We start from the raw sequence: 22,010 nt of genomic DNA, 5'->3' as shown, positions 1-22,010 counted from the left end.
ACAAGAAAACTACTGTAACTAACAGAAAGATTCAGCAGAGTAGCAAGATACAAGATAAACATGAAAATCAATTGGATTCCTATAAACCAATAAAGAGAACTATGAAAAGAAATTCAAGAAAGCAGTACCATTTATAATAGCCCCTAAAAAAATAAAATGCTTAGGAATAAATCTAACCAGCAATGTAAAAGACTTATGCAAAGAAAATTATAAACACAACTGCAAGAAACCAAACGAGGCCTACATAAATGGAAAAACATACCATGCTCATGGATAGGTAGACTCAACACTATGAAAATGTCAATTCTACCCAAAGCAATCTACAAAAACAATGCAATTCCAATCCAAATACCAACAGCCTTCTTCACTGAGATGGAAAAACTAATCATTAACTTTATATGGAAAGGAAAGAGGTCCCAGGTAATTAAAGAACTATTGAGCAAAAAGAATAAAGTAGGAGGACTTTCACTAGCTGACGTCAGAACCTACTATACAGCCAAGGTAGTCAAAACAGCCTGGGACTTGTACAACGACTAACACATTGACTAATGGAACAGAATTGAGAACCCACATGTAAATCCATTTACCTATGGGCAGTTGATCTTTGACAATGGGGAAAGGACAGTCTTTTTAAAAATAGGGCTGGCAAAACAGGGCCCATACCTCGCACCATACACAAAAACTAATTCAAAACAGATCAAAGACCTAAATATAAAACCAAAAACTATAAAGGTCATAGAAGAAAAACTAGGGCCAACATTAGAGGCCCTAATACACAGCATAAATAGGACACAAACCATAACTAACAATACACAAACACCAGAAGATAAGCTAGATAAAAGGGATCGTCTAAAAATTAAACACTTATGCCCATCAAAAGACTTCACCAAAAGAGTAAAAAGAGAGCCTACGGACTGGGAAAAAATTTTTGGCTATGACAAATCCGACAAAGGTCTGATCTCTAAAATCTACAGGAAAATCCAACACCTCTAAAATAAAAAGACAAAAAATTCAACTAAAAAATGGGCAAAGGATATGAACAGACACTTCACTAAAGAAGACATTCAGGGGGCTAAGAGACACATGAGGAAAGCTTGAGATCACTAGCCATTAGAGAAATGCAAATCAAAACTAGAACAAGATACTTTCTCACCCTGACATTGCTCATACTAATCAAAAAAAAAGAAAAGAAACAAAATAACTAATGTTGGAGAAGTTGCGGGGAAATTGGAACTCTTACGCACTGCTGGTGGGAATGCAAAATGGTACAACCATTTTGGGAAATGATATGGCATTTCCTTAAAAAGCTAGAAATAGAAATACCATACAATGTAGCAATCCTACTCCTAGGAGTTTAACCTAGAGAAATAAGAGCTGTCACAGGAATAGACATATGCACACCCATGTTCATTGCAGCATTGTTCACAATAGCAAAAAGGTGGAAACAGCCTAAGTGCCCATCAACGGATGAATGGATAGACAAACTATGGTCATAGACACAATGGGATACTATGCAATGATAAAGAACAGTGGTGAATCTGCGTAACATCTCACAATGTGGATGAATCTGGAGGGCAATACGCTGACTGAAATAAGTCAATCACAAAAGGAGAAATACTGTATGAGACCACTATTTTAAAAACTCAAGAAAAGGTTTACACACAGAGAGAAAAATTTTTGCTGGATACAAGGGAGGGGAGGGTTGAGGAGGGAAAAACACTAACCAGATAGTCGATAAACGGTAACTTTGGTGAAGGGTAAAACAGTACACAACACTGGGGAAGTCAGCACAACTTGACCACGGCAAAGTCACAGAGCTTCACAGACACATCCAACCCCCTGAGGGACCGAGTTACTGGGCTGAGGGCTGGGGATCCCATTCTCGGGCGACATCTAGCTCAATTGACATAACACAGTTTATTAAGAAAATGTTGTATTTCTGATCATGGTGAGTAGCATCTGGGGTCTTAAAAGCTGGTGAGCAGCCATCTAAGATAGTCCACTGGTCTCACCCCGACTGAAGCAAGGGAGAATGAAGAAAACCAAAGATACAAGGGAAAGATGAGTCCAAAGGATGAATGGACCACAACTATCACAACCTCTGCCCGACTGAGCACAGAACAACTAGATGGTCCCTGGCTACCGCTATCAACTACTCTGACAGGTATCGTAATAGACGGTCCTGAAAGGAGTGGGAGAAAAATGTAGAACAAAATTCAAATTCACCAAAAAAAGACCAGACTTGCTGATCTGACAGAGACTGGAGAAACCCCAAGAGTATGGCCCTGAGACACCCTTTTAACTCAGTACTGAGGTCATGCCCGAGGTTTACCCTTCAGCCAAAGATTAGACAGGTTTTTAGGGCAAACGATAATACACAAGAGGAATGTGCTTCGTAGTTCCATCATGTATACAAGACTAAATGGGCACACCAGCCCCAAAGTAAAGACGAGAAGGCAAGAAGGAACAGGAAAACTGGACGAATGGAAACAGAAAGCCTGGGGTGGAGAAGGGGAGAATGTTGACACATCATAGCATTGGTAACCACTGTTACAAAACAATTTGTGTATTAATTGTTTAATAAGAAATTAATTTGCTCTGTAAAGTTTCACCTAAAACAATTAAAAAAAGAAAGGAAAACTGCAGAGAAATAGTCAGCACCCTGATAAAGCTGTTTCTGAAACTAAACTTGATCCATTTTAATTCATATGAATCAATACATTTCTTTTATTGTCCACATTATTTTAAGTTGGATTTCTGCTTTTTGCAACTGAAAGCATTCTAGCTGCTACAATGAGCCTTTATATTTGCAGTTAACATACGACCACATCTTAATGGAAACCTCTGAGCCCACCTCAAAGCAAGTCTCAGCACTTCGGCTGAACCTTACAAAACAAACAAAGGCTAAACTACCTAGGATGTAAACGAGCAGTGGGTGTCTTCCTGAAATTGCTGTGGGAACACTAGGGAGGGAGTTTACTCTACACGTGCCAGAGCAAACAGTTTGCGCTCGACTGTTAACCTAAAAGTTGGCGATCCAAACCCACTCGGTGGCACCACGGAAGCAAGCTCTGGCAATCTGCCTCTATAAGGATCACAGCCACGAAAACCACACGGAGTGCAGTCCTACTGTGTTAGCACAGGGGGTGCTGTGAGTCGGAAGTGAATCAAGAGCAATGGGTTGAGTTTTGGTTTGGATGGCAGAGCAAAAACTTCCTAACATTTTTTTTTAATTGTGCTTTAGGCGAAAGTTTACAGCTTAAGTTATTTCTCATACAAAAATTTATATACATATCGTTATGTGACATTAGTTGCAATCCCTATAATGTGACAGCACACTCCCCTTCCCACCCGGTTTCTTGTGTCCATCCGACCAGTGCCTGCCCCGTCTTGCCTTCTCATCCTGCCTCCAGGCAGGAGTCGCCCAGCTGCTCTCGTGTATCTGATTGAACCTAAGGAGCACACCCTGCACAAGTGTTATTTTATGTTTTATGCTCTAGTCCAGTCTTTGTCCGAAGAGTTGGCTTCAGGAATGGTTTTAGTTCTGGGTTAACAGAGCGGCCAAGGGCCATGGCTTCTGGGAGTTCCTCTGGCATGTGCAGACCATTAAGTCTGGTCTTTTTACGTGAATCTGAGTTCTGCTCAGCACTTTCCTCCCACTCCGTCAGGGCCTCTCTGTTGTGTTCCCTGTCAGGGCAGTCACTGATGGTAGCCAGGCATCATCTAGTTCTTCTGGTCTCAGGCTGATGGAGTCTCTGGTTTATATGGCCCTTTTGTCTCTTGGGCTAATATTTTCCTTGTGTCTTTGGTGTTCTTCATTCTCCTTTGCTCCAAGTGGGTTGCGACCAATTGATGCTTCTTAGATGACCGCTCACAAGCTTTTAAGACCCCAGACGCCACTCACCAAAGTGGGATGCAGAACATTTTCTTAATAAACTTTGTTATTGCCAATTGACCTAGACGTCCCCTGAAACCGTGGTCCCCAGGCCCAGCCCCAGCTACTCTGTCCCTGGAAGTGTTTGGTTGTATTCAGGAAACTTCTTAGCTTTTGCTTTAGTCCAATTGTGCTGACTTCCCCTTCACCTAAGATGATTCTTATCTACTAGCTAGTTAGTGAATTTCTCTCCCTCCCTCCCCACCCTCATAGCCATCAAAGAATGTTTTCTTATGTGTTTAAAACTTTTCTTGTAATAGTGGTCTCATACAATATTTGTCCTTTTGTGGCTGACTAATTTCACTCAGCATAATGCCGTCCAGATTCATCCACGTTATGAGATGTTTCTAGGATTCATCATTGTTAACATCGGGTAGTATTCCATTGTGTGTATGTACCATAATTTGTTTATCCATATATCTATTGATGAGCACCTAAGTTGTTTCCATGTTTTTGCTATTGTGAATAGTGCTGCAATGAACATGGGTGTGCATGTATCTATTTGTGTGATGGCTCTTATTTATCTAGGATATATTCCAAGGAGTGGGATTGCTGGATCATATGGTACTTCTATTTCTAGCTTTTTAAGGAAGTGCAAAATTGATTTCCAAAGTGGTTGTACCATTTTACATTCCCACCAGCAGTGTATAAGTGTTCCAGTTCTTCGCAACCTCTCCAACATTTATTATTTTGTGTTTTTTGGATTAATGCCAGCCTTGTTGGAGTGAGATGGAATCTCATTGCAGTTTTGATTTGCATTTCTCTAATGGCTAATGATCGTGAGAATTTCCTCATGTATCTGTTGGCTACCTGAATGTCTTCTTTAGTGAAGTGCCTGTTCATATTCTTTGCCCATTTTTTAATTGGCTTATTCATCTTTTTGTTGTTGAGGTATTGCAGTATCTTGTAGATTTTAGAGATTAGACCCTTATTGGATATGTCATAGCCAAATTTTTTTTCCCAGTCTGTAGGTTTTCTTTTTACTCTTTTGGTGAAGTCTTTTGATGAGCATAAGGGTTTGATTTTTAGGAGCTCTCATTTATCTGGTTTCTCTTATGGTGTGGAAACGCTGGTGGCATAGTGGTTAAGTGCTACGGCTGCTAACAAAAGGTTGGCAGTTCAAATCCACCAGGTGCTCCTTGGAAACTCTATGGGGCGGTTCTACTCTTTCCTATAGGGTTGCTATGAGTCAGAATTGACTCAACAGCAATGGGTTTGGTTTGGTGCAGGTTTTTCTTCTGGGGTTTGTGCATTGTTAGTTATGGTTTGTATTCTGTTTATGCCATATATTAGGGCTCCTAATGTTGTCTCTGTTTTTTCTTCCATGATGTTTATCATTTTAGATTTTATATTTTAGGTCTTTGCTCAATTTTGAGTTAGGTTTTGTACATGGTGTGAGGTATGGGTCTTGTTTTATTTTTTTTTGCAGATGTATATTCAGTTATGCCAGCATCATTTATAAAGAGACTGTCTTTTCCCCATTTGATGGACTTTGGTCTTTGTTAAATATCAGCTGATCAGAGGTAGATGAATTTATGTCTGGATTCTCAATTCTGTTCCATTGGTCTATGTGTCTGTTGTTGTACCAGTACCAGGCTGTTTTTACCACCGTGGTGATATAAAAGTTTCTAAAATTAGGTAGTGTGAGGCCTTCTACTTTGTTCTTTTTCAGTAATGCTTTACTTATCCAGGGCTTCTTCCCTTTCCATGTGAAGTTAATGATATGTTTCTCCATTTCATGAAAAAGTGAATTTGTATCAAGATTGCATTGTATCTGTAGATAGCTTTGGGTAGAACTGACACTTTAACCATGTTGAGTCTTCTTATCCATGAGCATGGTATGTTTCTCCACTTTTGTAGGTCTCTTTTGGTTTCTTGCAGTAGTGTCTTGTAGTTTTCTTTGTATAAGTCTTTTACGTCTCTGGTTAGGTTTATTCTTAAGTATTTTATCCTCTTGGGGGCTGTTGTAAATAGTACTGATTTGGTGATTTCCTTTTTGAAGTTCTCTTTGTTCATGTAGAGGAATCCAACCAATTTTTGTATGTTTATCTTATATCCTGATACTTTGCTGAAGTATTCTATTAATTCCAGTAGTTTTCTTGTGGATTCTTTGGGGTTTTCTGTGTATAAGATCATATCATCTCTGAATAGGGATAATTTTACTTCTTCCTTACCGATTTGGATGCCTTTTATTTCTTTTTCTTGCCTTATTGCTCTGGCTAGGACCTCCAGCACAATGCCTAACATTCTTTATAACCTTCCCCATAAGACCTCTGTGCCAACACCTGTCTCACCTTTCCTCTTCCTCTTCTCCCTGCAACTTCTAACACCTCCTGGGTAATTACAATCTGTAGTCTGAAAAAACAATGACAAGAACAACAACTACCACAAAATAAACAAAATCCCAAAACAGTCTTCACCTGTCGCTCTAGCCCATTCTTACCCCTAACCCAAGGAGCCCACTGAAGTATCCACCTGGCAAAACCAAGGCTCTTCCTAGAGTATAATTCAGCTGCTGAGAAACTATATTCCCTCAATATTGTGGTTTACCTTGTTCTAGAAATACACATGAATGACAACAACCTCCTGTGCTCTATCCTTTCATTTTTGCAGCCACTCCCACACAAAAGAGGACAAATCATTACCTCATTAAGTAAAATTTAAGCTTTACCACACTCTTAGCTTTCTCGCAGGAGTCCTGGTTACATAGTGGTTAAGTGCTCGGCTGCTAACCCAAAGCTCCACAGCTTCTCTGGAGAAAAGACCTGGTGATCTCCTTCTGTGCTAAGCTCACAGCCTAGGAAACTCTATGGAGGCAGTTCTACTCTGTCCTATGTGGTCACTGTGAGTCAAAATCCACTAGTAGGCAAAGGGTTTTTTTTTGGTTTAGTTTCTTCCCTCAGGAAGTTTGGAGGAGAGAAATCACAGCTAAGTGTAGATGTGATAGACTTACCTTCTGAGGATGAGAACAAGATCACCCAGTGATGATTTTCAAACGCCTTTCTGTTGAGACACAGCCAGTGAAAAATGACTTCGTTGTGTTCTAAAGCCTGCTATCAGTGTTCCAGAATGTCATCTGTGCCTAAATCTACAGATATGAATTTTGCTGTATTTCTGATGGAATCCTGATACATTTATGATCAGTCTGTCATGAAGCTCCGCTGTGTTTCATTTCTAGTAGTAGCTGGAAAGAAGATGAAAACGTTCTTGATAAAATTAGAAATCACAGTGTATAACAGGGATAAACATGCAGCAGGGTGAGATGTTGAAGCCATGTTGTTTAACATCCAAGGATCATTCTAACTTTCTGGAAAACAATCACAAAGAAACAACCTGCTTGCTTGGAAAATGATGGTGTGCATTACATGGTTAAATTGTAACAGTGATGATCAGTGAGAATTGTGGATAATTAATACAAGAGTTTTATATATAGCTGCAATGACAAGCTAAGAAACCATTCTTTTTCTCCCTCCCAAAATATTTTTGCAGAATTTTTTTATAACCATTTAAAAAGGACCTTAGAATTCCAACCCTTTCAAGTTATACAATTCCCTCCAGTTCAAAGACATCCATGCTTAATCTTTAAGTCCTTCACCAGTAAAGAAGTTTTTATTATGTCTCACTGTGTGCCAGACTCTGTGCTTGGTGCTAAGGGCTCAAAGGTGAGTGAGATAGTTTGTGCTCTTGAGGCACTCACATTCTATGATAAGAAATGAGTATTTAAACCCTTCATCTCCATGGAAGATAAATACTAAACTAAAGCCTGAATGCAGTATAACAGAAGCTTAGAGGAAGAAGGGATTAGTCTGGGCTTGGAATTGAGAGAGATTCATAGGAGAGGTGACTCTTAAATGAATTGGGTATTGTGGGATAAATAGGAGTTGGTTAGATGGAGATGCGGGGACGGGGAAACAATATGAGCAAAGACAGAAAGGAATAAAAATACATGGCATACTCTGGGAGCATGAGGTGGGAATAGCAGAGAAGGCATTCTGTGAATCAGCGAAAGTCGAGGTCATGAAAAGATCAGGAGGTCTTGATATCACACTGAGGATTTTGGATTTTGTTCCTTGATTGATGGGAAGCCATCAATAATTATGAAGCAGTAATATAAGACCATCAGATATGTGGTTTTCTAGAAAGGTTGTTTCAGTGGCTATATTGAGAGTGATTGGAGGGGAGGGAAACTAGGAAAGAGACTGTTGCTGTCATTTCTCATGAAAGACACCGGTAGAGGGATGAGGCAGGGTAGAAAGGAGAGGGAGGCTGGATTCCTGAGACCTGAGCAGTGGAATCAACAGGACATAGAGGCAACTAGCTACGAGGGAAGGGACAGGGAGAGGACTCCAAGATGAGGTCAAGGCTTCTAGCTGGGGCAAGGCAATGAGCAAGTTCACCCATTGATGCTGAGTGTGTTCTATTTGTGTATCTATGGAAGGAAGTTACAGACATGGCTGGGTCTGTGTTGTCACATTAATTATGAAAACTCTGAAGGTAAAAAAAATCCCAGAGGGAATAAAGATTTTCTGAAAAGCATTCAGAAGCTGTGTGCAAGTGGAAAAACCTTGACATTTAATTGATTTCAGTAATCATAATGACATTGCATTTTCATTCAGGCTGTGCAGTGGGGCTTTAAAACTATGGAAGACTGACAGGCAGGCCCTTGTTAGGGGAAACAAAATGGTTCCAAGTTTCAGGGCTGACTATTTTTCTTGCCAGAGAAAAAAAATAATACCCCATTATTTCTACAGTCTGAATGATACCTAGCATTATTTATCTCCTCCAATAGGTATAATCTAAGATCTTCCACATTAAAAAAAAATCTCTGAGAAATATAGATGACACATTTAAAGGTAAGAATGTACTGAAAAGATCTTGTTTTACAGATTTGCCTTGGGAACCATGTAAATTTCTTCTATAATTATAAAAAGTCAAACTGAAAATGAAAAGTCGTTCTTTCAAGTCAAAAGCAAAATGAAACCAGTGAATCTAACTGTGTGCTGACTTGGTGACTAAACCACACACAAGTGACTTAAAATCATAGCCCTGTGACAGTACATCCTTAGTGGGAAATACCCCAAGGACAAAAAGTCACGGGGTGGTACTAACAGTTAACATGCTTGGCTGCTAACCTAAAGGCTGGCAGTTTGAGTCCACCCAGAGGTGCCTTGGCAGTAAGGCCTGGCGATCTACTTCTGAAAAATCAGCGAAAACCCTATAAAGCACTGTTCTACTCTGACACACATGAAGTTGTCATGAGTCAGATCAACACGACTGCATTTTTTTTTTTTTCAAATTGGGGACAATAAAGCTAACTTAACAAAGGTAGTGTGTGACCTAGGGATTATTTTCATGAAATGAATGCTCTGTTTAACGCATAATAGATGCTTTATAAATAACACAGTTTGGATGATTAATAACTATAAAGAAAATAGTAAATGAAATGAAATAAATGAGAAGTGGTTCAAAGGAAAGACTGTGGCAGAAATTCTTGAGCAGCATTTAAGACTTTTTTTTTTGGTAAGATCACTGGCTCTTTCACTCTGGTTGTCTGCATTTGGAGAGGCACCACTAGCTTTTCCTAAAAGGTTACTGTTATTCTCCACAGAGTTCATATAAAAGAGAGAAGAAACATGGATAGTGCCCAAATATTTCTGTAATGATCCACTTATTAGTCAGCTATTGCTGGGATAATGCTGTTTAGTAACACTGGTATCTTAGTGGCTTATAACCAGTAACATTTATTTCTCTCCCATGGGTCTGGGTATCAGCCATGATTTGTTGGGCTTGGATTCAGGTCTGTTCCATGTCTCTCTCATGGTGGGCCCTGGAAGAAGGAGCCGTGGTTACCTGGAACATACTTGCCTCCTGCTGATGGCAAATGTACAAGAGGCCAAGCTGCAGGGCACAAGCATGTTTAAGGCCTCTGTTTGCATCATGTCTTCCCATGGGCCATACATGTTGGGGTGGGCGAGTCCACTCTGTCTACATTGAAGCTATGGCAAGGTGAGAGGGAAGGAAGAATCATGAACAGAAAATACTGTCTACCATCCCACCATAACTCTCAAATCCCTGCCAGCAGGCCCACCTATAGTGGACAGTTTTCAGTAGAGCCTTCAGAGTAAGACAGACTAGGAAGAAAGTCCTGGCAATCTACTTCCAAAAATTAGCCCAATGAAAACCCAATGATCACAATAGAATATTATCCAATATAGCGCTGGAAGATGTTATTAAAATCATTTTGTATTTTCATCACGCATAACCTATTAGGGGCAATTAGTCCCTTAAAAAAAAATTTTTTTTTTTTTTTTTTATTACTGGTCAGGAAAGTAGGATTATCCTGATTCATTTTTCTTACTGGAAACAAAACAAAACAATGGTGATAATGTTGTTAGTTGCTGTTGAGTTTGCTCCTACTCATAGCAACATTATGCATAACAGAATGAACTGTGCCATCTTCACTGTCAATATGCTCAAGTTCATTGTTGTGGTCTCTGTGTATTTTGAGTGCCTTCCAACCTAGGGGGGCTCATCTTCCAGCACAGTATTGAACAATGCTCTGTCGTGATCCATAAGGTTTGCTTTGGCTTGTTTTCGGAAGTAGATCAGCAGGCCTTTCCTCCTGGTGTATCTTAGTCTGGAAGCTCTGCTGAAACCTGTCCACCATGGTGACCCTGCTGGTATTTGAGACACTGGTGGCATAGCTTCCAGCATCACAGCAACATGTAAGCCACTATAGCATGACAAACTGACAGATGGGTGATGGAAGATAATGATAGCCACAAGGTATTGCCTGCTATATGTCTCACAGCTTATCTACGTGATCTTCTTCATATCTGACCACCATTCTGTGCAGAAGGCACCAGGGCGAACACATTTTACAGATGAGGAAGTTGAAATTCTGGGAAGTTATGTGACTTCCTCAGGGTCACACAATAAGTGTGTGGCAAGCTGCACTCATATGTGACTTTCTTGGACTTTGAAATCCATGCTTTTAACCCTTAGGCTACCTTAGCCTTATGCATTTGTCCTCAAGGGATCCCCTTGGTTCAGTATTTTTTTACATATACTTTTTATTTTAAAATAGATTAAAATTTGCAGACAAGTTGTGAAGACAGTCCAGAGAGTTACCATTATACTGCACACCCAAGTTCCTCTTTTATAAGCATCTGATGTTAGTATGATACATTGGCCACAAGTAATGAACCAACACTGATACATTGTTACTAATCACAGCCCAGGCTTTATTCAGATTTCCTTAGTTTTTACTTAATGCCCTTTTTCTCTTCCAGGATCCCATCTAGGACACCACATGACATATAGGGGTCATATCTCCTTAGGCTCCTCTTGGCTATGACAGTTTCTCAGGTTTTCCTTGTTTTTGATGATCTTGATAGTTTTGAGGAGTCCTGGTCAGGTGTTTTGTAGGATGCCCCTCAATTGGGATTTGTATGATTTTTATTTTTTCATAGTCAGACTAGGGTGCTGTGTTTTGTGGAGGAAGACCATGGAGATAGAGTGTCATTCTGATCACATCACATCAAGTGTACATACTGTCAAAGTAACTTACCACTGTTGATGCTGATTTTGATCACCTGGTTGAGATGGTGTTTGTCAGCCTTCTCCACTGTAAAGTTATCCTTTTTCTTCCCCCTCTTTGGAAGCAAGTCAGTATGCATAGCCCACACTTACGGAGTTGGGAGTTATGTGCCACCTCACTTAGAGCAAACGATCTACATAATTTTGAATCTTCTACACCAGAGATTTGTCTGTTTCACCCATTTATATATTTCTCTCTCTCTCTCTCTTTCTTTACTCATGAGGGCAATGGTGGCTCAGTGGTAGAATTCTTGCCTTCCATGCAGGAGACTAGGGTTCAATTCCTGATCAATGCACCTCACGCACAGCCACCACCCATCTGTCAGTGGAAGCTTGAGTGTTGCTATGTCACTGAACAGGTTTGTTGCTATGAGCTTCCAGGCTAAGACGGATGAGGAAGGAAAACCAGGCTATCTCCTTCTGGAACTCAGCCAATGAAAACCCTATGGATTACAATGGTCCAATCCACAACCCATCGTAGGGATGGTGCAGGACTGGGCCACATTTCATTCCATCGTGTATGGGGTTGCCCTGAGTCGGGAGCTGACTCCATGGCAGCTAACAATAATAACATTTATTTATGTCAGTATGGACTTATGGATATTTAGCTTATACTTTGGGCTCTAATCCAATACTACTTTATTTTGTTGCTCAACTTGTTCTAGCCTTCGCTATTGGAAACTCTTTCCGTTGGCTCGTGTGTCCTTTTGACATACCCCTATCATTGGCTGTATGTGAATTTTGTTTTTGTTTGAGTGCTTCCTTAATTCCTGGCACTACAAGATCCTCCAGACTCATCTTTTTTATTTCCTGGCCCAGCTCTAAAGTCAGGCATTTCTCCGGGGAGCCCCGGTCCCTTTTAAGAGTGGTGTTAGAAACCAAGATCTGGCCACTGAGTGTTGGCTCTGGTATTTTTGATTATGGGTTCCTCCTTTCCACCTGAGAGTGCATAACCTGTCTCCGATTGTTTTCATCTTTTCAGAATGGGGAGCTTTGGGGATTTTTAATCTGCAATTTCCCCCTGCTTTTGGTGTCTGAGCCTCTGCCAGCTCTATTTATGCCTTTCTTGGCTCCTCTATAAGCAAAGCAGCTCCGTGACTGCTAGGCGTGAATGCTTCATGGCTCTGAATAGAGGAAAGAATCCTTTGTCTTGATTCCAGCACCTTCTGGCTGATGTGCAGTTCTTTGTCGACTCCCTTGGCCTCAGTGGCCCTATATTCAGGCCATGAGAGATGAGGTTAACCCTGACCCTAGAATTCCACCCCTGGGTCATGTGTGACCATTCAGAGTATATTCTTTGTCAGTGTCTGGAATATTTCTCCCTTCATGTGCCTGAAACTTCAGTGCTTACTCACCCAAAACCAAAAAACCCACTGCCGTCGAGTCGATTCCAACTCATAGTGACCCTACAGAACAGAGTAGAACTGCCCCATAGAGTTTCCAAGGAGTGCCTGGCAGATTCGAACTACTGACCTCTTGGTTAGCAGCTGTAGTACTTAACCACTATGCCACCAGGGTTTCCGTGTCTACTCACAGCATTCTGTAATATCTTCCTACCCCACATCATCTCCAAAGTCTTAGACATCTAGTGCTCCTGTAACAGAAATACCACAAGTGGATGGCTTTAACAATGAGGAAATTTATTTCTTCATAGTAACCAAAACTAAACCAAACCCATTGCTGTTGAGTCGATTGCAACTCATAGTGACCCTATAAGACAGATTAGAACTGCTCCATAGAGTTTCCAAGGAGCACCTGCTAGACTTGAACTGCCGACCTTTTGGCTAGCACCATAGCTCTTAACCACTAACACCAACCAGGGTTTCCTCTTCACAGTAAAGTGGGCTAAAAGTCCAAATTCAGGGCGTCAGCTCCAGGGGAAGGCTTTCTCATCAACCTTCCCCCAGACTAGGAGCTTGTCCACACAGGGACCCCGGGTCCAAAGGACACGCTCTGCTCCCGGCACTACTTTCTTAGTGATATGAGGTCCACAACTCTTTGCTTGCTTCCCTTTCCTTTTATCTCTCCTAAGATAAAAGGTGGTGCAGGCCACACCCCAGGGAAACTCCCTTTACATTGGATCAGTGATGTGACCTTAGTAAGGGTGTTACAATCCCACCCTAATCCTCTTTAACATAAAATTACAGTCACAAAATAGAGGACAACCACACATGGCCTAACCAAGTTGACACATATTTTGGAGGGACACAATTCAATCTATTACAGGTATCCTCTGCAAGCCTGAGAAATCCCACCATATTGGCTTGTTGTTACCTTGTGCCATCGAGTCGATTCCGACTCACGGCGCCCCATGTGGTATGGAGTAGAACTACCCCATAGGGTTTTCCTGTCTTTTTTATGGAAGCAGATGACCAGGCCTTTTCTTCCACAGTGCCACTGCCAAATAATATACAACCACAACCTTTTTGTGGCGAACAACAAGAATTCATTCAGCTCTTGGACCTCTGGGTTGGGTAGGGGTTGGTTGATCTAGGTGGGCTTGGCTGGGTGGCTCTGCTGATTTTAGGGGAGCTTGCTCACACATCTGAGGGTTAGCCATCAAGGCTGGGTGATCTAGGGGGGACTGGCTGGGGTGACTGTGCTCCGTGTGCCTCTCACCCTTCTCCTGGTACCAACACACTAGCCAGGCATGTTCTTCCAATAGCAACAGCAGAAACACAAAAGAACAAGTGAAAACTATGAGGCCTCTTGAGGCCTAGGCTCAGAGCTGTCAGGTAATCATCTCTGCCTCATTCTGTTGTCCAAAGCAAGCCACGTGGCTTACCTCAGCATCCAGGGGTGGGGAAATAGACTCCATGCATGAAGCTCACATACTGTTGTACTCGTTAGTCAAACACAGGTCAAAAAATAGCCTTTGTGGTTTAAGCAAATTAGTTGAGTTTTCATTACGTGTACGTACCCAAACACGCTCAATGGATTCAGCGTGTATCATTTTTATAATCAAATAATATTTAGAAAATTAAAATACTAAATAACATAAGATGATCTTCAGAGACTACTTTTAGCTCTAAAATTTAGAGCTTATAAGGCCCAGTATGGATCCCTAGCAGTTAAAGTGTCTACAGTAATAGAGAGATAATTGCTGTTGGGTTGATCCAACTCATGGCAACTTTATATACAACAGAATGACCCATTGCCTGGTCCTGCATCATCCTCACAATCACTACTATGTTTGAGTCCACTGTTGTAGCTATTGTGCCAATCAATCTCACTGAGGGTTTCCTGTACCCTCACTGGCCATCTGTTTCACCAAACACAACATCCTTCTCCAGTGATTGTGCTCTACTGATGACGTGTCCAAAGCAAGCAAGTCATGTTCTATTGTGATCCATAACGTTTTCATTGGCTAATTTTCAGAAGTAGATCACCAGGCCTTTCTGCCTGGTCTGTCTTGACTGAAAGCTCTGCTGAAACCTGTCCACCATAAGGCGACCCTGCTGGTATTTGAAATAACAGTGGCATAGCTTCCAGCATCATAGCAACATGCAAGCCAACACAGTACGATGGATTGATAGATGGGTGCTGGATCTATACATAGAAATATCTGTTTATCTTGATAGCCAAAAATAACCAAAATATTTGGAGACTTTGGACAAAAAGATAATGAATATTCCATAAAAGAAACATAGATTTTCCCACATGGAAAAACCCCTCCATGACTTCTCATTGCTCTTAATAGACTATGTAAGGTCCTATGGAACTTGACCCCTGCCCACCTGCCTAACCTCATCAGTTATACTCCCCTCTCTCTCAACAGCCCACTGAGCTTTAAATACTCAGAGCTCATTCCTGCCCCAGGGCCTTCGCACTTGCTGTTCCCTTTGTCTAGAATGCTCTTCTCCTGGCTCCTTCTGCTCCCCTGGCCTCTGCTCAAATCTCAACTCCTCCTCAGAGACACCTTTCCTGACCACTCTAGATAACAACCCCCCTTCTCTGACACTCTTTACAATTTAGTTCTTTCACAGAACATTTTACAATCTAACCGTATCTGGTTCATTTATTCACTTGTCTCTGCCTCTTGCTAAAATAAGGGCTTCTTAGGGGCATGGTCCTTGCCCATTCTGGTGTTCCCAGTGTCTCCAGCACCTGGCTTAGTGCCTGACACAAGGCTGACACTGAGTAAAAAGTAGTCAGAACCTTAGGAGCAAAAGGGTGGCATCAGTGTGCTTTAGAGAGGGGTGGGGAACAGAAGGGACTTGTGATACTGCCATGGTGTGCGTGTGTGTTTGTGTGTGTGTGGCTGGGAGTTTAGGGGGGTCACTGTCACAAGGGTCAGGGAGCTGACTGTTGCCTGAGAATTGCTATCCAAGTTTATTCATAGAGTATTTTTAAAAGGAATGCTGTGTGTGTAGATAAGAAAGAGACAGATAGAGACTGACAGAGAGACATACAGACAGAGTCAGAGTGAAAAGAAGAGAAGATAACCTCGTACAGAAACATAGCAAAACCAACAAGGGAAGCGTCATCACGTGTTTCACTGGCTTTCTGCCTACCAGCTGATAATCTGGGGGCCTGTGCTGTCTTCATTCTGTACCAGGGCTGCCTTCTCCTCCAAGCTACACTCTGAGAGCCCCCGCTTGGGGGAACAAAAGAACTCCAGGCCATTGCAGTTCAGCATTATCATTTCTTTCCACTTCCTCCTTATGACATGGGAATAGCAAGAGTTCCCTTAATTTCAGAAGAAATGAAAATGATTTCTTTGGGGGCTGCTCAGTAACTCTCCTCCCCTCACTGGTCAGTTCCATACACCCCTACAGGTTTTCGGGAACCCTTCTCAAAAAAATTTTTTTTTTTTTCTCAAGAGAATGGTGTTATTGAACGTAAATCTCAAAACAGAAATTCAAAGAATGCAGCTCAAGGCAGCTGTATCTTTCTTTTCTTAGCTGAGAGCCAAAATATGCAATCAAAAGCCACTTTCTCTACCTTCTTCCTCAGTTTTCTCTGAGATCTGGAAAAAAAAAATGTCTGTGATTCTAATTTTCAGAAAGATAACGTCCTATTGAGTTGTAGCTTCAGAAAGCTGCTCGGGAAATTGATGTGCACGTGGACTACGTTTTGTTTTTGTTTTTGAAAGTAATATTTGATTGTGTTCATGGACCTTCTCATTCTGTTCTGGTTTTTCCATTTCCATTAATCTGGTTTCCCTGCCCCCTTACATTCTCCTCTTTGTTTTAAAGTCATTGTTGACTGTTGGTGTCATATAGGGAATTTTTTTTTTTATTATTAACTTTTATTGAGCTTCAAGTGAATGTTTACAAATCAAGTCAGAGTGTCACATATAAGTTTATATACACCTTACTCTGTACTCCCACTTGCTCTCCCCCTAATGAGTCAGCCCTTCCAGTCTCTCCTTTCGTGACAATTTTGCCAGCTTCCAACTCTCTCTATCCTCCCATCCCCTCTCCAGACAGGGGATGCCAACACAGTCTCAAGTGTCCACTGATATAAATAGTTCACTCTTCATCAGCATCTCTCTCCTACCCACTGTCCAGTCCCTTTCATGTCTGATGAGTTGTCTTCGGGAATGGTTCCTGTCCTGGGCCAACAGAAGGTTTGGGGACCATGACCGCCGGGATTCCTCTAGTCTCAGTCAGACCATTAAATATGGTCTTTTTGTGAGAATTTGGGGTCTGCATCCCACTGATCTCCTGCTCCCTCAGGGGTTCTCTGTTGTGCTCCCCGTCAGGGCAGTCATCGATTGTGGCCGGGCACCAGCTAGTTCTTCTGGTCTCAGGATGATGTAGGTCTCTGATTCATGTGGCCCTTTCTGTCTCTTGGGCTCTTAGTTATCGTGTGACCTTGGTGTTCTTCATTCTCCTTTGCTCCAGGTGGGTTGAGACCAATTGATGCATCTTAGTTGGCTGCTTGTTAGCATTTAAGACCATAAAAAAAAAAAAAAATTTTTTTTTTTTAAGACCATATAGGGGATTTTTTTAAAGGAACACAGTACTTATGGGTGATTCGTGGGCTGTTCCTGATGAACTGAAAGAACTGTGAAGGGTGAAGGTAAGCTGATATGATCATGGTTGGATGACAAGGGAGACCAAGATTTTCTTGTTCTTTCATTTTTTTTATTTTTCCCCTTTAAACATTTTCCTATGGAGATGAACCAGCCTCTACAAATCTGGTGCCTGGTATTTCCACGTCACTACGACTCGACGGCACTGGGTTTTTTTTTTTGTTTCATGTACCACCTCTTATCTGTCTTCTCAATGTTACTTCTCCAACTTTTCTGGTTCATTTCATTGATCTGATTCACAGTGTCACTGTTTCAAGGAGCTCTACCTACAATTCTAAGCCATTTCCTGGAATGGGAAAATCATGGTGACCCCATGTGTCAGAGTAGGACTGGGCTTCATAGGGTTTTCAGTGGCTGATTTTTTTTTGGATGTAGATTTCTGGGCCTTTCTTCCAAGACACCGCTGGGTGGACTTGAACTGTCAACTTTTTGGTTCACAACTGAGCGCTTAACTGTTTGTACAACCCAGGGTCTTATTTCAGGGAGTTCTTCACTTCTGATTTTTATGCTGGGTCCTGGGTAGAAAAAAAGGTGACCATCTACATTTCTATTGAGGCACCATGGCCCAGAAATGGTAAATATTTGCTCAATAAGTGATTTATTACCTTTCATGCTGTGATTAAAGTTTAACTTTCATTGAACAATTGCTCCATCTAGGTAGATAAAAATAACTACTTGGAGACATTGTGGCAGCCCTGTCTGTGGTCTCCCAACAGTCTCTCTGACTCCCCACTAATCCATTCTTTTCACAGCAGTTTGTTTTGGGAACAAAAACAGTCTTGCCACTGTGTCTGCTTAACATAGTCAATGCCTCCCTATTGCCCCAGGATTCAGTCCACACTCCTTATCCAAGCTTTAACGTCCTGCAGGGTCTGGCTCCTCACTGACATCACAGCCCCATATCACGCGCACTGTCTTTGAGGCTTGGGCCAGAAACTGGGTGTGTTAGTGAGGGGTCAGTTGGGGAAGCAGAATCCCATAGTATTATGGAGTAAGGACTACATTATGGGAATCAGAACTTACACATCTGTGGGAGGAGCTGGAGAAGTAAAAGCCTATAAAGGGGAGTTGAGGGATCAGAGAGAAGTCACTTACAAGATCCTGAGTCAAAGCAGAGAAATCTGGAGGCTTGACGTGCCCAGCTGCTGCAGAAGCACCATGGAAGTGGCTGCTGTAGGTTCTGGAATTTATTGGTTCTCTGTGGTTACTGCCTCTGTGAATTCACAGCTGAGCATCTGGAGGTGGGCCTGGCGTCACTGCTGGTCCCTACAGCTGGAGGAGAGATGGATAGGGTGCAGGGAAGAGCATTGGCTTGTCTCTCACCACTTCCAACCAGTGACGACCTTCAGAGGATAGTGTCTGCCACCTCACTTTGGCCTCTGTGGCCTTGCACAGCCTCACTTTGGAGCAACTCTAACCTGGAACCATATAGGGAAAGGTGGCCTGGGAAACCTGATTCTCAGTATAGCCAAGTTGCCACTAGAACAATCTGGCAGAGTGGGATGGGGTGGAAAATAAGGGAGACAGAGTCTATGTACTCAAGGAACGGGGAGAAAGAACAGAGAGGTGCAAAGAGGATATCTGGGTAGTTTTGCTGTGTGATGTTTGCTGTAACCCCCTCCTCCAGATCCGACTAAACCCCTTTGTTATGTTAATATCAAAGGTCATATCAGTATCGGGTGCGTCCTCAACCTAATCGATTCTGAGCTATAAAAAGAACAGATTAGAAACAGACACAGGCGCTTACCAGAGAAGACAGACACCAAGTGAGGATGGCCTAGAACCAGAGAGCCCCTTGGCCATACTGTGCAAGTTGGATTTACTTCTTTCCTTTTCTTTCTTCCTCCTCCCTGCCCCCCACCTCCCTGCCTCATCTCTATGTTCCCTTTTTTCATTTCTCCCTCCCTTCTGCCTTTATTCTGTCTTAGTTTGCTAGTGCTGTTATGACACAACAAATACCACAAATGAGTGGCCTTCAAGAACAGAAATTTGTTTTCTCACAGTTCTGGAGATTAGAAGTCTAAAACAGGGTCTACATCTTGTCGATTCTTTCCTTGTTGGAAGCCCTGGGCGTTCCTTGGCTCTGGGTGTCTGTCTTCCCTGGTACATGCTTGTGTCTGTGTCTAATTGGCTCTTTTTATAACTCAGAAGTGATTAGGTTTAGGGTACACCCTATACTGATATGACCTTTGGTATTAACATAACAAAGAACATCCTGTTTCCAAACAGGACCATGGCCATAAATATAAAGGTTAGGCTCCAACACGTATTTTGGGGAGATACAATCCAATCCACAACAATGTCTTCCTTCCTCCTGGATGTCCTGAATCTGCTTTGAGGTGGCATGGGGAAGAACAAAGACTGCAAAGGTGGCCCAAGCACATAGAGTTTCCGTTTCATTGAAAGGGGACATGAGTTTCCAATGTTGAGAAATCACGATCTAGCCCAACTTCCACCTCTTCCATTAACTTTAAATCTTGCATTTTAAAGTTACAAAAGCAATGCCTCCTAATTGTAAATCAAAACCATAAAAAAACCAAACCTGATGCCATAGAGTCAATTCCAACTCATAGCGACCCTATAGGACAGGGTAGAACTACCCTATAGGGATTCCAAGGAGCGCCTGGTAAATTTGAACTGCTGACCTTCTGGTTAGCAGCCTAGCTCTTAATCACTACACCACCAGGGTTTCCAACTGTAAATCAACTAACACCAAAACCAAACCCGTTGCCATCCAGTCGATTCCGACTCATATTGACCCTATATGGCAGAGCAGAACTGCCTCATAGGGTTTCCAAGGCAGTAGGTAAGTGCTACAGCTGCTAACCAAAGGGTCAGCAGTTCGAATCTGCCAGGCGCTCCTTGGAAACTCTATGGGGCAGTTCTACTCTGTCCTATAGGGTCACTATGAGTCGGAATCAACTTGACGGCACTGGGTTTGGGTTAGATCTTGATGGAAGCAGACTGTCACATCTTTCTCCGGCAGAGCAGCTGGTGGGTTCAAGCTGCTGACCTTTTGGTTAGCAGCTAAGTGCATTAACCACTGTGCCACTAAGTCTCTATCAAGGAACGCGGAAGTATAGAAAGAAAACAGAAGTAAAGGCAATGTCTCCCCTGTTCCCTCCCAGCCCCACTTACTCCTGGTTTCATAGCTGGAGAAGCAGAAGCCCAAAGAGGTTAAGTGCTTTGCCCCAAATCACACAGCACTCATTTTGCTCTATAAAGGAGCCTCTTATGAGTGATCCAGCTCTTAAAAAGCCATGTTCACCTTGCTCATCCTCTCCAGTGCTTATCCTCCACCCAAGAGGTCTGACAGTGTCTTCACCTAAAACAATTTGCATTGATCATCGTTGCTGGCAATTTCCATGTCTGCATTAAAGTGGAGAGAGTGAGTCTAATTATTGGCTGTTCTAGGCAGAGCTTCTTGGGGTAAGGCCCTTGGGGTGGGGACTGTATTTTGGTAGGAGTCACCCTGGATTAGGGACTCTTTCTCAATTTTAGGAGCTCAGTTGTATAGTTCGGTTGGGTAAAGTCAATTTATTCATTTCCCTTTGCAGTGACTAGAATGCTGTGTAGACACTACGTGGCCCAGGGGCTTTCAAACTCTTTGATAATACCCCCCAGTAAGAAGTACATTTTACAAAGCAACCCAGTATACACATAACACACACACACACACACACACACCCCTCTACATATCTGGGACAAATGTTTCACAAAAAGATGCATAACCCTCACTGTGTGTGACTCACTCGGATGATTTTTATTCTGTTCTCTTTTGCTTCATTATTTTAAAATGCAGCTTGCATCCCTCTAAGTGTATCTCATGGCCTACCAATTGGCCTTAAATCACAGCTTAAAAAACACTGCTTGAGGGGAGCTCCGCTTGTGCAGTCAAGGAATCTTGGGAGGGAGCGCAATTAATCATGAGAAAGTCGCTTGTTACACCTAGAACCAGAGCCGAGAGCGTCATAGCGTTTGGAGAGAGGGCTCAGCAACACTGCGATAGGCTCTGGATGGGTTATTTCTGCCCCATTATGGGGCTCACTTTCCCACTGAACCGGAATGTTCTCGTCTGCCAAGGAATGATAATTGCCCACATTTACTGAGAGCCTACAATGTTCTAAGTGATAGAGAGTAAAAGAAAAAAAAAGTGGTTGAAAATATGGTAGAAATGAGCAGGTAGATATAAGATAGGGAAAGCTTGTCTCTGCCAACGTCAGACTCAGGCAAGTACAATGGAAAATGAGTCGTTTTAACACCAGCTGGCATCAGCAAGACACGGAAGGGACTGTGACGTTCACATCATTTTGGTCACAGAACATGATATAGCTGGCACCCCTGTGGACAAAAACCAGTAATTGGCATGTTACTGGGAATGGCTGCTCAGGTTCCAACTAGGGGGCCCTGGACACCAAACCTCTCCCAGTGTTATCA

At 42.2% G+C, this 22,010-nt stretch overlaps 1 long non-coding RNA gene across 2 annotated transcripts in view; it reads right to left on the bottom strand.

The window, feature by feature from the left end:
* Window positions 1-22,010, bottom strand: part of LOC126066152 (uncharacterized) — a 44,719-nt gene that overhangs the window by 5,748 nt on the left and 16,961 nt on the right. The window contains exons 3-4 of one of the 2 annotated variants that reach the window (XR_007515012.1): window positions 18,669-18,845; window positions 6,888-7,118 (exon numbers count right to left, since the gene is read on the bottom strand). This is a non-coding gene — a long non-coding RNA (uncharacterized LOC126066152). The remainder of the gene's footprint in view (window positions 1-6,887; window positions 7,119-18,668; window positions 18,846-22,010) is intronic. The other variant, XR_007515013.1, reaches the window with a different exon arrangement.

The sequence above is a fragment of the Elephas maximus genome, chromosome 22, assembly GCF_024166365.1.
Source record: "Elephas maximus indicus isolate mEleMax1 chromosome 22, mEleMax1 primary haplotype, whole genome shotgun sequence".
Taxonomy (NCBI): Eukaryota; Metazoa; Chordata; class Mammalia; order Proboscidea; family Elephantidae; genus Elephas; species Elephas maximus.
Note: the sequence above shows the minus strand (reverse complement) of the source record. Positions and strands in the feature narration are given on the sequence as shown.